Source organism: Camellia sinensis, chromosome 9 (genome assembly GCF_055761805.1).
Source record: "Camellia sinensis isolate YWXY chromosome 9, ASM5576180v1, whole genome shotgun sequence".
In the NCBI taxonomy this organism is placed as follows: domain Eukaryota; kingdom Viridiplantae; phylum Streptophyta; class Magnoliopsida; order Ericales; family Theaceae; genus Camellia; species Camellia sinensis.
In genome coordinates, this window is record NC_138969.1 from 71,671,976 (window position 1) to 71,678,416 (window position 6,441).

Below are 6,441 nucleotides of genomic sequence, written 5' to 3' on the forward strand. Positions count from 1 at the left end.
TCATGATAAGAGTAACTGACCTTTTGCTGGCACGAACACTAGTCCATACCCAGCACCAAAGTCGGATCCAGGGTTGTAACTCTGGAGCAACTCTGGTGAAACGCCAGACTCTGCAGCTACGGATGACAAATTTTGACCAGGACGAAGAGGGTATGTCGCGAACAACCCGTAGTCCTTCGACACATGTTGATCACCACATGAACAATTAACCGTTACATTGATGGGAACAAAATCCGGTATCCGGGTTGGGTCGTATTTGTTAACCCTTTGGAGCCAGTATATGTTAGTGAGGTTGGCAAAAGCAACCCTAGCAATCTTATCATATGTATCATCTGTCTGAGTTATGTAGGTGAAAGTATGGCCCAAGAAATCACCATTCATGCACTCACATGAGAACGGGACGTGGATTCGGGTACCCATTAGGCTGCTATCCGGGTTATGGATATCCGGGTTGTATGGTAGGATTTGAGAAAGTTTTTTGGTGAAGATGTTGGTGATATAAGTGAGGTTTGAGCCCTCCCAAACATAGTATGAAGCTATGGCTAAGTCACAGCCACTTTTACAGTTAGATTCAACTTTGATGAGACATAGGAGAAGCACATAGAAGAAGAGAAGTAAAAAAAGTAGTCTCTCTGTCTTTGGTGATAGGATCATTGTGAGGGGAAGAGAGAGAACGAATGGAAAGAATGATCTAAGATGCCATATGACAAATGGAGAGAGAGTAGATGAAAATATATAATTTTGATTGTTTTGAATGGGTTGTTTTCTGTCTGTTATCATCAGAGGCTTATATAATTAATATATAAATTTCAGGTAGAGATCTAATAGTGATTAGTTACTGACTATGTTTGTTCTATATAGGGGTACAGATCTTTTGTCGTTATGCTTTACCTCTGATTCGTTGGATTATGAACTAATCTCCACTTTGGTTCTTTTTTGGACTTTTCTTGAAAATTTGTGTTAGATTTTGTCACAAAATGTGAGTGTGATGTAAATTTAAAATTAGTGGGATGTGAGTTACAATTATAATGAATGTAAACTATGAATTCCTTTTTCTAGGTAATTTTTTTTTTTGATAAACTTCTTAGATTTGTAGCATTGTTAATTTTATTTTGACAATAATGGCTCAATATTTTTTTTAGACCTTAGACTAAGGGTCAAATGATGTTTTATCCACCAACAGGGGGTGGGTTTGGTGGTAATGCCTTTGAATCCTCTCTCAAAGTCTGGATTCGAGTCTCCATAATTTTTTATTGGGGTTAAACATGTTATCTAGCATTTAGAACACATGGAGGACCTGAGCTTAGGCTATGATGTAGATGTAGTAAGGTTCCCTGCAGATATGTTGTGAGTGTTAAGAGGCAATTTCCTGGTGAATATGTGGAGTAACTTATCTGCATATCCATTTTATTAACCTAAAAAAAAAAAATGATGTTTTATCTAACTATGCCTTTAGGGGGTTTTTGTTTGGAAGAATTGGAGGGGGGAGGGGAGGATTGGACTTCATGTCCAATCCACTATAGAGTCCATTGTTTAATTGAAAATTTATAAGTCAGATTAGGTGTCTCATCGAACTATGAATCCCATATATGTTGGGATAGAATACACATCTAATCTCATAACTAAACAAACATAGCATACACATCCTTTCCAACCAAATAATCTAGGGATAATATATCCTAGGACTAACAGTTCGGTATATTACAATCCCTTATTATTCAGTCCATTCAAACAAACACACCCTAAGAGGATGTGGGATAGAAATTGTGGAATTGGAATATCATAAGTTATAAAATGACACATTTTCCCTCCAAGTATTTGATTTCAATATGTATTGTATTTAGTAAAATAAAATAAATAAAATATAAAAATCTCAATTAAAAAATAAAATAAGATAAATTTATTTAATTTTTATTGATGTTATTTATTTAATTTTTTAAATAAATATTTATTATTTTTTTATTAAAATTTTTGTTGATATTTTATTTAATATGATATTTTATTTAATTTCATTATTTAATTATTATTATTTTTATTCAATTTCATTATTTATTGTTTATTATGTTTTTAAAAATAAATTTATTTAAAATTTTATTTTAAAAATAACATGAATTTTTATTGATGTTTTATTTATTTAATTTAAAAATAGCTAAATATATTTAATTTTTAAAAAAATAAAATAAAATAATTTTTTATTTAATCTAGACAAAAAAATATAGGGTAAATTACAGTTTTACCCCCTAAACTATACGCGCTTTTCCTATTTGGTCCCTTAACAATTGTTTGTGTTTCTTTAGTCTCTAAACTTTAATAATGTGTGTCTTTCAAGTCCAATTTGTGTCTGCCGTTCAAATAATTAACAGAATAGCGTTACACGTGCATTCCACGTGATACGAAAGGCTGATACGAAGGTCAAAATGGACATTTCATCCTCAACCGCACGTGCCATACACGTGAGGCAAATGAGGGGAACAAAAATGGCAGGATTATGGTTTTCAGATCATCGATTGAGTCTTCAGAACTTTGATTGAGTCTTCAGAACTTCGACTGAGGCTAGGGTTTGTGGTTTTCTTGAAGAATCAAAGGGTTTTGCAACATTATTGGTATTGATTGAAGCCGGATGGCCGTGACGAAGTATGTATGACGTCAAGATAGTTATATACCAAAATGAAAGTATATTTTTTTTAGTTTTTGGTTAAGATTTTTGCATGGTTATGATTTTTTGAGCATTTTCGGTCAGTTTTGTATATTTTTCGTTTTGGTTAATTTTTTATTCGGTCAGCTTTATATATTTTTGGTTTGGTTAGTTTTTTATTTAGTCAGTTTTGTATATTTTTTGTTGAATCTTTCTTGTTTGGTGTGTTGTTTTGAAGAAGTGAATTTTGAAGTGTATGTACTGTTTCAAAAAGTTAAGTCTTGTTGTACGTGTTTGTCTGATTGACCCCTGTCTGTTAGTCTGTTTTTTTTTTTTTTTCGAGTGTATGTTCATGCTTTGTTTGTGAATGATACTATGGTCCCATGCATTTGCATATGTTCCTCAATTTTTTGTTTTTTAATGTTATAGTGGTCCAATGTCCATGCAAACATCAATGTTGATCACTTTATCATTAAAGTGAATGTGGTCAATTTAGGACAGAAAATGGAAAGAGGTCTTATGTTGGGGGCCAAGTAGATTACATTGACTATAATGATAGGGATAGGATGTCATTGCTAGCATTGGTTGAATGTGCCCAAATGGTAGAATACAGTGATTTTGTTGGATTTCATTACAGAGTCAGTGAGAATCAGAGCATGGATGGAGGATTTAGATTTATTAGTTCTAATGAGGATGTGTATGAAATGATGAAATTTATAGTGGCAGGTATATTGGAACTTTATATTGAGAAACCTGTCCCTGTTCCACAGAGTTTTGATAAATATTTCCAGGATGTCAATGTAGAGGAATGGGACTGGGAATGCAACACAATAGAAAAGAGTATTTATGAACCCAATGTTGATGGGAATGAGCATAGTTCAAATTCTACTTCAGAGGCTGAATATGAAGTATTTGTTGACAGCGATTACAGCTTGAATGAGGAGCCAACGGCAGGAGTGGACCAACATGCAAGTAAGCCACCGGAAAATAGTCATGTTCAAGATTTTTTAGAACCAGAAAGTGAGGAATGAGATTCCTCAGATGGGTCTGCTAGACTTGAAGAATCAGAAGATGGGAATGATGGGTTACCAAGGTCCAAGTACAAAGAGTTCAAATTTGTTTATGGAAAAGAGAACCTTGTTTTTGAGTTAGAATTGATTTTTAAAAGCAGGGCTCAGTTTACTGGAGCTATCAGGCATCATGTCATCCTCAATGGTAAAGACATTAGGTTTAAAAAGAATGAGGGGTGTAGAGTTGGAGCAAATTGTAGAGAAGGATGCCCTTGGACTATTTTTGCATCTCTGAGAAGTGGACACAAGAAAACACTTCAAGTAAAGACATACAACCCTAAGCACACTTGTGGTAGGGTTTGGGTAAATAGGCTAGTCAATTCAAGTTCGTTGGCAATAGTGTATTTGGATGAATTTAGAATAAATCCAACATGCTCTGTTTCTAAACTCATGGAAAGGGTAAGGAAAGATTTTAACATTAAGGTTTTCCCTAGTCAACTTTACAGAGCAAGGAGGAAGGCTCTAACAAAGCTAAGAGGAAGTGTTAGTGAACAATTTGCAAAGTTGTGGGACTATTGCAAAGAGATTGATAGGACCAAACCAGGAAGTAGTGTGTACTTGCACTTTAAACCTGATGAGGATGAAAATCCAACTAATGTATTTCAGAGATTCTATGTTTGTTGGTATGCATTGAAGAAGGGGTTTATTGAGGATTGCAGGCCTATAATTGGTGTTGATGGTTATCATTTGAAAGGTGCTATTGGTGGTCAGTTGCTCACTACAATTGGACTGGATGGAAATAACCAAACATATCCTGTGGCTTATGCAATGGTGGAGATTGAAAACACCAGCAACTGGACCTAGTTTCAACAATATTTGATGGTTGATCTTGGAATATCCAATGATCCAAAATGGACCATAATCTCTGATAAGCAAAAGGTAAGCAAGATAGACCATAATCTCTAATATATTTGTGGCTTATGTGCAAAATGGACCATAATCTCTAATCTATTTGTGGCTTATGCTGTTTTTGTTTGTTTGACATGTCTATTTGGATGATTGTAGGGTTTGGAGAGAGCAATTGCAGCAGCTGAACATAGGCATTGTATGAGACATTTACACAACAATTTTAATAAAGATGGTTTTGGAGGTCAAAACTTGAAGGATAGGTTATGGAGGTTAGCTAGAGCAACTTATGTGGGCAGGTTCAATGCTGAAATGCAAGAATTGAAGAGGGAGAACAATTTGGCCTATGACTGATTGGCTGCTGTAACAACCCCCATACTGTTTACCGATTAATGACTGCTTGATTACCGATAATCACCGATTACTGCTAAACGGAACTGATGATGACTGATAACTGACTGATAATTGAACTGATTAAAGTACTGAACTGACTGACTGAAATTGGAAACTGAATTGACTGAGTATATGTTAGTTAATTGCATTCTATCTGTTTGATTGTCTGATTATCCGTTCATGTTTATATGTTTAAACTGCTAATTGAAGGCCTTATCGGCGGCCGAATTAGAAACCGATTAGTGTTCTATGATCCTTAGAATTAATGTGATTTTATGGAATATTTATCTGAAAACTGATTAGGTATGATTAAATTAGATTAAAATAAGCTAATAAAAGAGTTGGACTTATTTACCGTTTTGCCACATGAGTGGCCCACTACTTGAGTCATCTTTGATTCTCATTACACTCACATAACACATTTTCATCAGTCCTTGTGTTGCCTCTAACCGACCTAGAAGAGAGTTAGAGAGAGAGAGAATTGTTCTTGTTGTTTTAGCTTGAGAATCTTGAAGAATTGAAGGAGTTTTTGTACATTTGAGCTTCCCTATCCTAAATACAAGACTAAAGGTGGCTCCATTGTCTTCTTGTTCATGTTTTGAGTTGATTCTTGCATGGTTCATGTTAATTTGTAGAGCTAAGTCCTGATTTGGTTCATTAATGGTGGATTGAAGCTCAATCTTTGCATGCATGTTAGTATTGTTGGATTTTGAGTTGAGTTCATGGCAAAATGTTACATGCATGTTCATGTCTTGAGTGTAGTCCATGATTTCATCATGTTTTGAAAAGAATTGGCTCTTTAGAGCATCAAATCGAAGCTTTGAAATGGTTTGAATTCATGCATGTTTGCATGTTCATCGTGTGCTTGGAAAAAAATGGTTTAAATTGAGTTTGAATTAAACGCCCTTGGGCTTTGATTTCTTAAAATTGAGCTTTGAAACATGATATTCTATGTGTTTATAAATGTTTTCCAGAAAATGGGCCCAAGAGGATTGGTTTTGATGCTTTTGAGCTTGGTTTTGAACCTGGAGCTCGAATCTGAGATTTCCAGATTTCAGTAGTCCGCTCGAGCGGGGGAAGTGCCGCTCGAGCGGGAAAATCGAGCTTCCAGCATCTTGCACTGTTTTATAGTCCGCTCGAGCGGAGTCATGTCCCAAGCTCGAGCGGGCGTCGAGCGGGGATTTCACCCATCCAGTACTTTTACAGTACGCTCGAGCGGGTAAGTTTACGCTCGAGCGTGTACCTTTGTTTGCCTGTACGCTCGAGCGGGGAAAACCTGCGCTCGAGCGGGACTCTGTTTTTCTGAAAATGCTTTTAAATGTGCATCTTTGCATCCTCATCCCATTCTAGGCATTTTAGGCCTAGTTTAAGGCTTCTTGTTGGGGATATAGATGTAGAACACACCGAGGCATTAGGGGTTAAGTTGTTATCTTTCCCAACTGCGTAGCTTAGTGTGTTCAATCTGTTAACTGTGTAGGGTTGGCGACTGGGGAGACA

General features: G+C 35.7%; 1 pseudogene; it reads right to left on the reverse strand.

Annotated features, from left to right (window-relative positions):
- On the reverse strand, positions 1–654 carry LOC145799530 (chitin elicitor receptor kinase 1 pseudogene; annotated as a pseudogene).
- Positions 655–6,441: the final 5,787 nt, after the last annotated feature.